The 15,041-nt window shown below is 43.0% G+C and overlaps 5 non-coding genes across 5 annotated transcripts; all 5 read right to left on the bottom strand.

Moving 5' to 3' along the window:
* Positions 1-1,201: 1,201 nt before the first annotated feature.
* On the bottom strand, positions 1,202-1,274 carry trnar-ccu (transfer RNA arginine (anticodon CCU)). Its single transcript has one exon. It is a non-coding gene; the product is annotated as a tRNA-Arg (tRNA).
* Positions 1,275-7,206: 5,932 nt separating this feature from the next.
* On the bottom strand, positions 7,207-7,279 carry trnar-ccu (transfer RNA arginine (anticodon CCU)). Its single transcript has one exon. It is a non-coding gene; the product is annotated as a tRNA-Arg (tRNA).
* Positions 7,280-9,397: 2,118 nt separating this feature from the next.
* Positions 9,398-9,470, bottom strand: trnar-ccu (transfer RNA arginine (anticodon CCU)). The gene has a single exon. It is a non-coding gene; the product is annotated as a tRNA-Arg (tRNA).
* Positions 9,471-12,415: 2,945 nt separating this feature from the next.
* Positions 12,416-12,488, bottom strand: trnar-ccu (transfer RNA arginine (anticodon CCU)). The gene has a single exon. It is a non-coding gene; the product is annotated as a tRNA-Arg (tRNA).
* Positions 12,489-14,044: 1,556 nt separating this feature from the next.
* trnar-ccu (transfer RNA arginine (anticodon CCU)) lies at positions 14,045-14,127 on the bottom strand. Its single transcript has one exon. It is a non-coding gene; the product is annotated as a tRNA-Arg (tRNA).
* Positions 14,128-15,041: the final 914 nt, after the last annotated feature.

Below are 15,041 nucleotides of genomic sequence, written 5' to 3'. Positions count from 1 at the left end.
AAAATGTTGTTCGCACTTAAAATAAACTGTTTAGCAGAGGATGGTTTCGATCCATCGACCTCTGGGTTATGGGCCCTGCACGCTTCCGCTGCGCCACTCTGCTCTCATCCCCTTCAGAAAAGACTAGAACTCACAATCCATTGCTTAGGAGTCCAGTGTCTTAGGCCACTGGGATACTGTGTAAACAGTATGACCTATACGAACTGTTGGAAGAGGTAAAAAAATATATATAATGGCACTGAGACATGCCCATGAAACGACACATTTTTAAAAAATGTTGTTCGCACTTTAAATAAACTGTTTAGCAGAGGATGGTTTCGATCCATCGACCTCTGGGTTATGGGCCCAGCACGCTTCCGCTGCGCCACTCTGCTCTCATCACCTTCAGAAAAGACTAGAACTCACAATCCATGGCTTAGGAGTCCAGTATCTTAGGCCACTGGGATACTGTGTAAACAGTATGACCTATACGAACTGTTGGAAGAGGTAAAAAACAAATTATAATGGCACTGAGACATTATGCCCATGAAACGACACATTTTTTAAAAATGTTGTTCGCACTTAAAATAAACTATTTAGCAGAGGATGGTTTCGATCCATCGACCTCTGGGTTATGGGCCCAGCACGCTTCCGCTGCGCCACTCTGCTCTCAGCCACTTCAGAAAAGACTAGAACTCACAATCCATGGCTTAGGAGTCCAGTATCTTAGGCCACTGGGATACTGTGTAAACAGTATGACCTATACGAACTGTTGGAAGAGGTAAAAAAAAATATATAATGGCACTGAGACATTATGCCCATGAAACGACACATTTTTTTAAAATGTTGTTCGCACTTAAAATAAACTGTTTAGCAGAGGATGGTTTCGATCCATCGACCTCTGGGTTATGGGCTCAGCACGCTTCCGCTGCGCCACTCTGCTCTCAGCCACTTCAGAAAAGACTAGAACTCACAATCCATGGCTTAGGAGTCCAGTATCTTAGGCCACTGGGATACTGTGTAAACAGTATGACCTATACGAACTGTTGGAAGAGGTAAAAAAAAATTATAATGGCACTGAGACATTATGCCCATGAAACGACACATTTTTAAAAAATGTTGTTCGCACTTAAAATGAACTGTTTAGCAGAGAATGGTTTCGATCCATCGACATCTGGGTTATGGGCCCAGCACGCTTCCGCTGCGCCACTCTGCTTCCATCCACCCCAGATGGGACTTGAACCCACAATCCCTGGCTTAGGAGGCCAGTGCCTTATCCATTAGGCCACTGGGGCACTGTCTACCTTTTGCAAATAGTACAAACTGATACAAGCAGTAAAAACAATGTGTACTGGATAGCACCGAGACATGCAAATGAAATATAGCTTTCTAATTTCTGTTTGCGTTTCATTTTTGAAAATAATCTGTTTAGCAGAGGATGGTTTCGATCCATCGACCTCTGGGTTATGGGACCTGCACGCTTCCGCTGCGCCACTCTGCTCTCAGCCACTTCAGAAAAGACTAGAACTCAAAATCTTTGGCTTAGGAGTCCAGTATCTTAGGCCACTGGGATACTGTGTAAACAGTATGACCTATACGAACTTTTGGAAGAGGTAAAAAAATATATATAATGGCACTGAGACATGCCCATGAAACGACACATTTAAAAAAAATGTTGTTCGCACTAAAAATAAACTGTTTAGCAGAGGATGGTTTCGATCCATCGACCTCTGGGTTATGGGCCCAGCACGCTTCCGCTGCGCCACTCTGCTCTCAGCACCTTCAGAAAAGACTAGAACTCACAATCCATTGCTTAGGAGTCCAGTGTCTTAGGCCACTGGGATACTGTGTAAACAGTATGACCTATACGAACTGTTGGAAGAGGTAAAAAAATATATATAATGGCACTGAGACATGCCCATGAAACGACACATTTTTAAAAAATGTTGTTCGCACTTAAAATAAACTGTTTAGCAGAGGATGGTTTCGATCCATCGACCTCTGGGTTATGGGCCCAGCACGCTTCCGCTGCGCCACTCTGCTCTCAGCCACTTCAGAAAAGACTAGAACTCACAATCCATGGCTTAGGAGTCCAGTATCTTAGGCCACTGGGATACTGTGTAAACAGTATGACCTATACGAACTGTTGGAAGAGGTAAAAAAAAAATTATAATGGCACTGAGACATTATGCCCATGAAACGACACATTTTTAAAAAATGTTGTTCGCACTTAAAATAAACTGTTTAGCAGAGGATGGTTTCGATCCATCGACCCCTGGGTTATGGGCCCAGCACGCTTCCGCTGCGCCACTCTGCTCTCATCCCCTTCAGAAAAGACTAGAACTCACAATCCATTGCTTAGGAGTCCAGTGTCTTAGGCCACTGGGATACTGTGTAAACAGTATGACCTATACGAACTGTTGGAAGAGGTAAAAAAAAAATTATAATGGCACTGAGACATGCCCATGAAACGACACATTTTTAAAAAATGTTGTTCGCACTTAAAATGAACTATTTAGCAGAGAATGGTTTCGATCCATCGACCTCTGGGTTATGGGCCCAGCACGCTTCCGCTGCGCCACTCTGCTCTCAGCCACTTCAGAAAAGACTAGAACTCACAATCCATGGCTTAGGAGTCCAGTATCTTAAGCCACTGGGATACTGTGTAAACAGTATGACCTATACGAACTGTTGGAAGAGGTAAAAAAAAAATTATAATGGCACTGAGACATTATGCCCATGAAACGACATATTTTTTAAAAATGTTGTTCGCACTTAAAATAAACTGTTTAGCAGAGGATGGTTTCGATCCATCGACCTCTGGGTTATGGGCCCAGCACACTTCCGCTGCGCCACTCTGCTCTCAGCCACTTCAGAAAAGACTAGAACTCAAAATCTTTGGCTTAGGAGTCCAGTATCTTAGGCCACTGGGATACTGTGTAAACAGTATGACCTATACGAACTGTTGGAAGAGGTAAAAAAAAAATTATAATGGCACTGAGACATGCCCATGAAACGACACATTTTTAAAAAATGTTGTTCGCACTTAAAATGAACTATTTAGCAGAGAATGGTTTCGATCCATCGACCTCTGGGTTATGGGCCCAGCACGCTTCCGCTGCGCCACTCTGCTCTCAGCCACTTCAGAAAAGACTAGAACTCACAATCCATGGCTTAGGAGTCCAGTATCTTAAGCCACTGGGATACTGTGTAAACAGTATGACCTATACGAACTGTTGGAAGAGGTAAAAAAAAAATTATAATGGCACTGAGACATTATGCCCATGAAACGACATATTTTTTAAAAATGTTGTTCGCACTTAAAATAAACTGTTTAGCAGAGGATGGTTTCGATCCATCGACCTCTGGGTTATGGGCCCAGCACACTTCCGCTGCGCCACTCTGCTCTCAGCCACTTCAGAAAAGACTAGAACTCAAAATCTTTGGCTTAGGAGTCCAGTATCTTAGGCCACTGGGATACTGTGTAAACAGTATGACCTATACGAACTGTTGGAAGAGGTAAAAAAAAAATTATAATGGCACTGAGACATGCCCATGAAACGACACATTTTTAAAAAATGTTGTTCGCACTTAAAATGAACTATTTAGCAGAGAATGGTTTCGATCCATCGACCTCTGGGTTATGGGCCCAGCACGCTTCCGCTGCGCCACTCTGCTCTCAGCCACTTCAGAAAAGACTAGAACTCACAATCCATGGCTTAGGAGTCCAGTATCTTAAGCCACTGGGATACTGTGTAAACAGTATGACCTATACGAACTGTTGGAAGAGGTAAAAAAAAAATTATAATGGCACTGAGACATTATGCCCATGAAACGACATATTTTTTAAAAATGTTGTTCGCACTTAAAATAAACTGTTTAGCAGAGGATGGTTTCGATCCATCGACCTCTGGGTTATGGGCTCAGCACGCTTCCGCTGCGCCACTCTGCTCTCAGCCACTTCAGAAAAGACTAGAACTCACAATCCATGGCTTAGGAGTCCAGTATCTTAGGCCACTGGGATACTGTGTAAACAGTATGACCTATACGAACTGTTGGAAGAGTTAAAAAAATATATATAATGGCACTGAGACATGCCCATGAAACGACACATTTAAAAAAAATGTTGTTCGCACATAAAATAAACTGTTTAGCAGAGGATGGTTTCGATCCATCGACCTCTGGGTTATGGGCCAAGCACGCTTCCGCTGCACCACTCTACTCTCAGCCACTTCAGAAAAGACTAGAACTCACAATCCATGGCTTAGGAGTCCAGTATCTTAGGCCACTGGGATACTGTGTAAACAGTATGACCTATACGAACTGTTGGAAGAGGTAAAAAAAAAATTATAATGGCACTGAGACATTATGCCCATGAAACGACACATTTTTAAAAAATGTTGTTCGCACTTAAAATAAACTGTTTAGCAGAGGATGGTTTCGATCCATCGACCCCTGGGTTATGGGCCCAGCACGCTTCCGCTGCGCCACTCTGCTCTCATCCCCTTCAGAAAAGACTAGAACTCACAATCCATTGCTTAGGAGTCCAGTGTCTTAGGCCACTGGGATACTGTGTAAACAGTATGACCTATACGAACTGTTGGAAGAGGTAAAAAAAAAATTATAATGGCACTGAGACATGCCCATGAAACGACACATTTTTAAAAAATGTTGTTCGCACTTAAAATGAACTATTTAGCAGAGAATGGTTTCGATCCATCGACCTCTGGGTTATGGGCCCAGCACGCTTCCGCTGCGCCACTCTGCTCTCAGCCACTTCAGAAAAGACTAGAACTCACAATCCATGGCTTAGGAGTCCAGTATCTTAAGCCACTGGGATACTGTGTAAACAGTATGACCTATACGAACTGTTGGAAGAGGTAAAAAAAAAATTATAATGGCACTGAGACATTATGCCCATGAAACGACATATTTTTTAAAAATGTTGTTCGCACTTAAAATAAACTGTTTAGCAGAGGATGGTTTCGATCCATCGACCTCTGGGTTATGGGCCCAGCACGCTTCCGCTGCGCCACTCTGCTCTCAGCCACTTCAGAAAAGACTAGAACTCAAAATCTTTGGCTTAGGAGTCCAGTATCTTAGGCCACTGGGATACTGTGTAAACAGTATGACCTATACGAACTGTTGGAAGAGGTAAAAAAAAAATTATAATGGCACTGAGACATGCCCATGAAACGACACATTTTTAAAAAATGTTGTTCGCACTTAAAATGAACTATTTAGCAGAGAATGGTTTCGATCCATCGACCTCTGGGTTATGGGCCCAGCACGCTTCCGCTGCGCCACTCTGCTCTCAGCCACTTCAGAAAAGACTAGAACTCACAATCCATGGCTTAGGAGTCCAGTATCTTAAGCCACTGGGATACTGTGTAAACAGTATGACCTATACGAACTGTTGGAAGAGGTAAAAAAAAAATTATAATGGCACTGAGACATTATGCCCATGAAACGACATATTTTTTAAAAATGTTGTTCGCACTTAAAATAAACTGTTTAGCAGAGGATGGTTTCGATCCATCGACCTCTGGGTTATGGGCTCAGCACGCTTCCGCTGCGCCACTCTGCTCTCAGCCACTTCAGAAAAGACTAGAACTCACAATCCATGGCTTAGGAGTCCAGTATCTTAGGCCACTGGGATACTGTGTAAACAGTATGACCTATACGAACTGTTGGAAGAGTTAAAAAAATATATATAATGGCACTGAGACATGCCCATGAAACGACACATTTAAAAAAAATGTTGTTCGCACATAAAATAAACTGTTTAGCAGAGGATGGTTTCGATCCATCGACCTCTGGGTTATGGGCCAAGCACGCTTCCGCTGCACCACTCTACTCTCAGCCACTTCAGAAAAGACTAGAACTCACAATCCATGGCTTAGGAGTCCAGTATCTTAGGCCACTGGGATACTGTGTAAACAGTATGACCTATACGAACTGTTGGAAGAGGTAAAAAAAAAATTATAATGGCACTGAGACATTATGCCCATGAAACGACACATTTTTAAAAAATGTTGTTCGCACTTAAAATAAACTGTTTAGCAGAGGATGGTTTCGATCCATCGACCCCTGGGTTATGGGCCCAGCACGCTTCCGCTGCGCCACTCTGCTCTCATCCCCTTCAGAAAAGACTAGAACTCACAATCCATTGCTTAGGAGTCCAGTGTCTTAGGCCACTGGGATACTGTGTAAACAGTATGACCTATACGAACTGTTGGAAGAGGTAAAAAAAAAATTATAATGGCACTGAGACATGCCCATGAAACGACACATTTTTAAAAAATGTTGTTCGCACTTAAAATGAACTATTTAGCAGAGAATGGTTTCGATCCATCGACCTCTGGGTTATGGGCCCAGCACGCTTCCGCTGCGCCACTCTGCTCTCAGCCACTTCAGAAAAGACTAGAACTCACAATCCATGGCTTAGGAGTCCAGTATCTTAAGCCACTGGGATACTGTGTAAACAGTATGACCTATACGAACTGTTGGAAGAGGTAAAAAAAAAATTATAATGGCACTGAGACATTATGCCCATGAAACGACATATTTTTTAAAAATGTTGTTCGCACTTAAAATAAACTGTTTAGCAGAGGATGGTTTCGATCCATCGACCTCTGGGTTATGGGCTCAGCACGCTTCCGCTGCGCCACTCTGCTCTCAGCCACTTCAGAAAAGACTAGAACTCACAATCCATGGCTTAGGAGTCCAGTATCTTAGGCCACTGGGATACTGTGTAAACAGTATGACCTATACGAACTGTTGGAAGAGTTAAAAAAATATATATAATGGCACTGAGACATGCCCATGAAACGACACATTTTAAAAAAATGTTGTTTGCACATAAAATAAACTGTTTAGCAGAGGATGGTTTCGATCCATCGACCTCTGGGTTATGGGCCCAGCACGCTTCCGCTGCGCCACTCTACTCTCAGCCACTTCAGAAAAGACTAGAACTCACAATCCATGGCTTAGGAGTCCAGTATCTTAGGCCACTGGGATACTGTGTAAACAGTATGACCTATACGAACTGTTGGAAGAGGTAAAAAAAAATTATAATGGCACTGAGACATTATGCCCATGAAACGACACATTTTTTAAAAATGTTGTTCGCACTTAAAATGAACTGTTTAGCAGAGAATGGTTTCGATCCATCGACATCTGGGTTATGGGCCCAGCACGCTTCCGCTGCGCCACTCTGCTTCCATCCACCCCAGATGGGACTTGAACCCACAATCCCTGGCTTAGGAGGCCAGTGCCTTATCCATTAGGCCACTGGGGCACTGTCTACCTTTTGCAAATAGTACAAACTGATACAAGCAGCAAAAACAATGTGTACTGGATAGCACTGAGACATGCAAATGAAATATAGCTTTCTAATTTCTGTTTGCGTTTCATTTTTGAAAATAATCTGTTTAGCAGAGGATGGTTTCGATCCATCGACCTCTGGGTTATGGGACCTGCACGCTTCCGCTGCGCCACTCTGCTCTCAGCCACTTCAGAAATGACTAGAACTCAAAATCTTTGGCTTAGGAGTCCAGTATCTTAGGCCACTGGGATACTGTGTAAACAGTATGACCTATACGAACTTTTGGAAGAGGTAAAAAAATATATATAATGGCACTGAGACATGCCCATGAAACGACACATTTAAAAAAAATGTTGTTCGCACTAAAAATAAACTGTTTAGCAGAGGATGGTTTCGATCCATCGACCTCTGGGTTATGGGCCCAGCACGCTTCCGCTGCGCCACTCTGCTCTCAGCACCTTCAGAAAAGACTAGAACTCACAATCCATTGCTTAGGAGTCCAGTGTCTTAGGCCACTGGGATACTGTGTAAACAGTATGACCTATACGAACTGTTGGAAGAGGTAAAAAAATATATATAATGGCACTGAGACATGCCCATGAAACGACACATTTTAAAAAAATGTTGTTCGCACTTAAAATAAACTGTTTAGCAGAGGATGGTTTCGATCCATCGACCTCTGGGTTATGGGCCCAGCACGCTTCCGCTGCGCCACTCTGCTCTCAGCCACTTCAGAAAAGACTAGAACTCACAATCCATGGCTTAGGAGTCCAGTATCTTAGGCCACTGGGATACTGTGTAAACAGTATGACCTATACGAACTGTTGGAAGAGGTAAAAAAAAATTTATAATGGCACTGAGACATTATGCCCATGAAACGACACATTTTTAAAAAATGTTGTTCGCACTTAAAATAAACTGTTTAGCAGAGGATGGTTTCGATCCATCGACCCCTGGGTTATGGGCCCAGCACGCTTCCGCTGCGCCACTCTGCTCTCATCCCCTTCAGAAAAGACTAGAACTCACAATCCATTGCTTAGGAGTCCAGTGTCTTAGGCCACTGGGATACTGTGTAAACAGTATGACCTATTCGAACTGTTGGAAGAGGTAAAAAAAAAATTATAATGGCACTGAGACATGCCCATGAAACGACACATTTTTAAAAAATGTTGTTCGCACTTAAAATGAACTATTTAGCAGAGAATGGTTTCGATCCATCGACCTCTGGGTTATGGGCCCAGCACGCTTCCGCTGCGCCACTCTGCTCTCAGCCACTTCAGAAAAGACTAGAACTCACAATCCATGGCTTAGGAGTCCAGTATCTTAAGCCACTGGGATACTGTGTAAACAGTATGACCTATACGAACTGTTGGAAGAGGTAAAAAAAAAATTATAATGGCACTGAGACATTATGCCCATGAAACGACATATTTTTTAAAAATGTTGTTCGCACTTAAAATAAACTGTTTAGCAGAGGATGGTTTCGATCCATCGACCTCTGGGTTATGGGCCCAGCACACTTCCGCTGCGCCACTCTGCTCTCAGCCACTTCAGAAAAGACTAGAACTCAAAATCTTTGGCTTAGGAGTCCAGTATCTTAGGCCACTGGGATACTGTGTAAACAGTATGACCTATACGAACTGTTGGAAGAGGTAAAAAAAAAATTATAATGGCACTGAGACATGCCCATGAAACGACACATTTTTAAAAAATGTTGTTCGCACTTAAAATGAACTATTTAGCAGAGAATGGTTTCGATCCATCGACCTCTGGGTTATGGGCCCAGCACGCTTCCGCTGCGCCACTCTGCTCTCAGCCACTTCAGAAAAGACTAGAACTCACAATCCATGGCTTAGGAGTCCAGTATCTTAAGCCACTGGGATACTGTGTAAACAGTATGACCTATACGAACTGTTGGAAGAGGTAAAAAAAAAATTATAATGGCACTGAGACATTATGCCCATGAAACGACATATTTTTTAAAAATGTTGTTCGCACTTAAAATAAACTGTTTAGCAGAGGATGGTTTCGATCCATCGACCTCTGGGTTATGGGCCCAGCACGCTTCCGCTGCGCCACTCTGCTTCCATCCACCCCAGATGGGACTTGAACCCACAATCCCTGGCTTAGGAGGCCAGTGCCTTATCCATTAGGCCACTGGGGCACTGTCTACCTTTTGCAAATAGTACAAACTGATACAAGCAGTAAAAACAATGTGTACTGGATAGCACTGAGACATGCAAATGAAATATAGCTTTCTAATTTCTGTTTGCGTTTCATTTTTGAAAATAATCTGTTTAGCAGAGGATGGTTTCGATCCATCGACCTCTGGGTTATGGGACCTGCACGCTTCCGCAGCGCCACTCTGCTCTCAGCCACTTCAGAAATGACTAGAACTCAAAATCTTTGGCTTAGGAGTCCAGTATCTTAGGTCACTGGGATACTGTGTAAACAGTATGACCTATACGAACTTTTGGAAGAGGTAAAAAAATATATATAATGGCACTGAGACATGCCCATGAAACGACACATTTTTAAAAAATGTTGTTCGCACTAAAAATAAACTGTTTAGCAGAGGATGGTTTCGATCCATCGACCTCTGGGTTATGGGCCCAGCACGCTTCCGCTGCGCCACTCTGCTCTCATCACCTTCAGAAAGGACTAGAACTCACAATCCATGGCTTAGGAGTCCAGTATCTTAGGCCACTGGGATACTGTGTAAACAGTATGACCTATACGAACTGTTGGAAGAGGTAAAAAAAAATTATAATGGCACTGAGACATTATGCCCATGAAACGACACATTTTTTAAAAATGTTGTTCGCACTTAAAATAAACTGTTTAGCAGAGGATGGTTTCGATCCATCGACCTCTGGGTTATGGGCCCTGCACGCTTCCGCTGCGCCACTCTGCTCTCATCCCCTTCAGAAAAGACTAGAACTCACAATCCATTGCTTAGGAGTCCAGTGTCTTAGGCCACTGGGATACTGTGTAAACAGTATGACCTATACGAACTGTTGGAAGAGGTAAAAAAATATATATAATGGCACTGAGACATGCCCATGAAACGACACATTTTTAAAAAATGTTGTTCGCACTTTAAATAAACTGTTTAGCAGAGGATGGTTTCGATCCATCGACCTCTGGGTTATGGGCCCAGCACGCTTCCGCTGCGCCACTCTGCTCTCAGCCACTTCAGAAAAGACTAGAACTCAAAATCTTTGGCTTAGGAGTCCAGTATCTTAGGCCACTGGGATACTGTGTAAACAGTATGACCTATACGAACTGTTGGAAGAGGTAAAAAAATATATATAATGGCACTGAGACATTATGCCCATGAAACGACACATTTTTTAAAAATGTTGTTCGCACTTAAAATAAACTGTTTAGCAGAGGATGGTTTCGATCCATCGACCTCTGGGTTATGGGCCCAGCACGCTTCCGCTGCGCCACTCTGCTCTCATCCCCTTCAGAAAAGACTAGAACTCACAATCCATGGCTTAGGAGTCCAGTATCTTAGGCCACTGGGATACTGTGTAAACAGTATGACCTATACGAACTGTTGGAAGAGGTAAAAAACAAATTATAATGGCACTGAGACATTATGCCCATGAAACGACACATTTTTTAAAAATGTTGTTCGCACTTAAAATAAACTATTTAGCAGAGGATGGTTTCGATCCATCGACCTCTGGGTTATGGGCCCAGCACGCTTCCGCTGCGCCACTCTGCTCTCAGCCACTTCACAAAAGACTAGAACTCACAATCAATGGCTTAGGAGTCCAGTATCTTAGGCCACTGGGATACTGTGTAAACAGTATGACCTATACGAACTGTTGGAAGAGGTAAAAAAAATATATATAATGGCACTGAGACATTATGCCCATGAAACGACAAATTTTTTTAAAATGTTGTTCGCACTTAAAATAAACTGTTTAGCAGAGGATGGTTTCGATCCATCGACCTCTGGGTTATGGGCCCAGCACACTTCCGCTGCGCCACTCTGCTCTCATCCCCTTCAGAAAAGACTAGAACTCACAATCCATGGCTTAGGAGTCCAGTATCTTAGGCCACTGGGATACTGTGTAAACAGTATGACCTATACGAACTGTTGGAAGAGGTAAAAAACAAATTATAATGGCACTGAGACATTATGCCCATGAAACGACACATTTTTTAAAAATGTTGTTCGCACTTAAAATAAACTATTTAGCAGAGGATGGTTTCGATCCATCGACCTCTGGGTTATGGGCCCAGCACGCTTCCGCTGCGCCACTCTGCTCTCAGCCACTTCACAAAAGACTAGAACTCACAATCAATGGCTTAGGAGTCCAGTATCTTAGGCCACTGGGATACTGTGTAAACAGTATGACCTATACGAACTGTTGGAAGAGGTAAAAAAAAATATATAATGGCACTGAGACATTATGCCCATGAAACGACACATTTTTTAAAAATGTTGTTCGCACTTAAAATAAACTGTTTAGCAGAGGATGGTTTCGATCCATCGTCCTCTGGGTTATGGGCCCAGCACGCTTCCGCTGCGCCACTCTGCTCTCATCCCCTTCAGAAAAGACTAGAACTCACAATCCATGGCTTAGGAGTCCAGTATCTTAGGCCACTGGGATACTGTGTAAACAGTATGACCTATACGAACTGTTGGAAGAGGTAAAAAACAAATTATAATGGCACTGAGACATTATGCCCATGAAACGACACATTTTTTAAAAATGTTGTTCGCACTTAAAATAAACTATTTAGCAGAGGATGGTTTCGATCCATCGACCTCTGGGTTATGGGCCCAGCACGCTTCCGCTGCGCCACTCTGCTCTCAGCCACTTCACAAAAGACTAGAACTCACAATCAATGGCTTAGGAGTCCAGTATCTTAGGCCACTGGGATACTGTGTAAACAGTATGACCTATACGAACTGTTGGAAGAGGTAAAAAAAAATTATAATGGCACTGAGACATTATGCCCATGAAACGACACATTTTTTAAAAATGTTGTTCGCACTTAAAATAAACTGTTTAGCAGAGGATGGTTTCGAGCCATCGACCTCTGGGTTATGGGCCCAGCACGCTTCCGCTGCGCCACTCTGCTTCCATCCACCCCAGATGGGACTTGAACCCACAATCTTTGGCTTAGGAGGCCAGTGCCTTATCCACTAGGCAACTGGGGCACTGTCTACCTTTTGCAAATAGTACAAACTGATACAAGCAGTAAAAACAATGTGTACTGGATAGCACTGAGACATGCAGATGAAATATAGCTTTCTAATTTCTGTTTGCGTTTCATTTTTGAAAATAATCTGTTTAGCAGAGGATGGTTTCGATCCATCGACCTCTGGGTTATGGGACCTGCACGCTTCCGCTGCGCCACTCTGCTCTCAGCCACTTCAGAAATGACTAGAACTCAAAATCTTTGGCTTAGGAGTCCAGTATCTTAGGCCACTGGGATACTGTGTAAACAGTATGACCTATACAAACTTTTGGAAGAGGTAAAAAAATATATATAATGGCACTGAGACATGCCCATGAAACGACACATTTTTAAAAAATGTTGTTCGCACTAAAAATAATCTGTTTAGCAGAGGATGGTTTCGATCCATCGACCTCTGGGTTATGGGCCCAGCACGCTTCCGCTGCGCCACTCTGCTCTCATCACCTTCAGAAAAGACTAGAACTCACAATCCATTGCTTAGGAGTCCAGTGTCTTAGGCCACTGGGATACTGTGTAAACAGTATGACCTATACGAACTGTTGGAAGAGGTAAAAAAATATATATAATGGCACTGAGACATTATGCCCATGAAACGACACATTTTTTAAAAATGTTGTTCGCACTTAAAATAAACTGTTTAGCAGAGGATGGTTTCGATCCATCGACCCCTGGGTTATGGGCCCAGCACGCTTCCGCTGCGCCACTCTGCTCTCATCCCCTTCAGAAAAGACTAGAACTCACAATCCATTGCTTAGGAGTCCAGTGTCTTAGGCCACTGGGATACTGTGTAAACAGTATGACCTATATGAACTGTTGGAAGAGGTAAAAAAATATATATAATGGCACTGAGACATGCCCATGAAACGACACATTTTTAAAAAATGTTGTTCGCACTTAAAATAAACTGTTTAGCAGAGGATGGTTTCGATCCATCGACCTCTGGGTTATGGGCCCAGCACGCTTCCGCTGCGCCACTCTGCTCTCAGCCACTTCAGAAAAGACTAGAACTCAAAATCTTTGGCTTAGGAGTCCAGTATCTTAGGCCACTGGGATACTGTGTAAACAGTATGACCTATACGAACTGTTGGAAGAGGTAAAAAAAAAATTATAATGGCACTGAGACATGCCCATGAAACGACACATTTTTAAAAAATGTTGTTCTCACTTAAAATGAACTATTTAGCAGAGAATGGTTTCGATCCATCGACCTCTGGGTTATGGGCCCAGCACGCTTCCGCTGCGCCATTCTGCTCTCAGCCACTTCAGAAAAGACTAGAACTCACAATCCATGGCTTAGGAGTCCAGTATCTTAGGCCACTGGGATACTGTGTAAACAGTATGACATATACGAACTGTTGGAAGAGGTAAAAAAAAATTTATAATGGCACTGAGACATTATGCCCATGAAAAGACATATTTTTTAAAAATGTTGTTCGCACTTAAAATAAACTGTTTAGCAGAGGATGGTTTCAATCCATCGACCTCTGGGCCCAGCACGCTTCCGCTGCGCCACTCTGCTTCCATCCAACCCAGATGGGACTTGAACCCACAATCCCTGGCTTAGGAGGCCAGTGCCTTATCCATTAGGCCACTGGGGCACTGTCTACCTTTTGCAAATAGTACAAACTGATACAAGCAGTAAAAACAATGTGTACTGGATAGCACTGAGACATGCAAATGAAATATAGCTTTCTAATTTCTGTTTGCGTTTCATTTTTGAAAATAATCTGTTTAGCAGAGGATGGTTTCGATCCATCGACCTCTGGGTTATGGGACCTGCACGCTTCCGCTGCGCCACTCTGCTCTCAGCCACTTCAGAAAAGACTAGAACTCACAATCCATTGCTTAGGAGTCCAGTGTCTTAGGCCACTGGGATACTGTGTAAACAGTATGACCTATACGAACTGTTGGAAGAGGTAAAAAAATATATATAATGGCACTGAGACATGCCCATGAAACGACACATTTTTAAAAAATGTTGTTCGCACTTAAAATAAACTGTTTAGCAGAGGATGGTTTCGATCCATCGACCTCTGGGTTATGGGCCCAGCACGCTTCCGCTGCGCCACTCTGCTCTCAGCCACTTCAGAAAAGACTAGAACTCACAATCCATGGCTTAGGAATCCAGTATCTTAGGCCACTGGGATACTGTGTAAACAGTATGACCTATACGAACTGTTGGAAGAGGTAAAAAAAAATTTATAATGGCACTGAGACATTATGCCCATGAAACGACACATTTTTTAAAAATGTTGTTCGCACTTAAAATAAACTGTTTAGCAGAGGATGGTTTCGATCCATCGACCCCTGGGTTATGGGCCCAGCACGCTTCCGCTGCGCCACTCTGCTCTCATCCCCTTCAGAAAAGACTAGAACTCACAATCCATTGCTTAGGAGTCCAGTGTCTTAGGCCACTGGGATACTGTGTAAACAGTATGACCTATATGAACTGTTGGAAGAGGTAAAAAAATATATATAATGGCACTGAGACATGCCCATGAAACGACACATT

Source organism: Oncorhynchus clarkii, chromosome 7 (assembly GCF_045791955.1).
Source record: "Oncorhynchus clarkii lewisi isolate Uvic-CL-2024 chromosome 7, UVic_Ocla_1.0, whole genome shotgun sequence".
In the NCBI taxonomy this organism is placed as follows: domain Eukaryota; kingdom Metazoa; phylum Chordata; class Actinopteri; order Salmoniformes; family Salmonidae; genus Oncorhynchus; species Oncorhynchus clarkii.
Note: the sequence above shows the minus strand (reverse complement) of the source record. Positions and strands in the feature narration are given on the sequence as shown.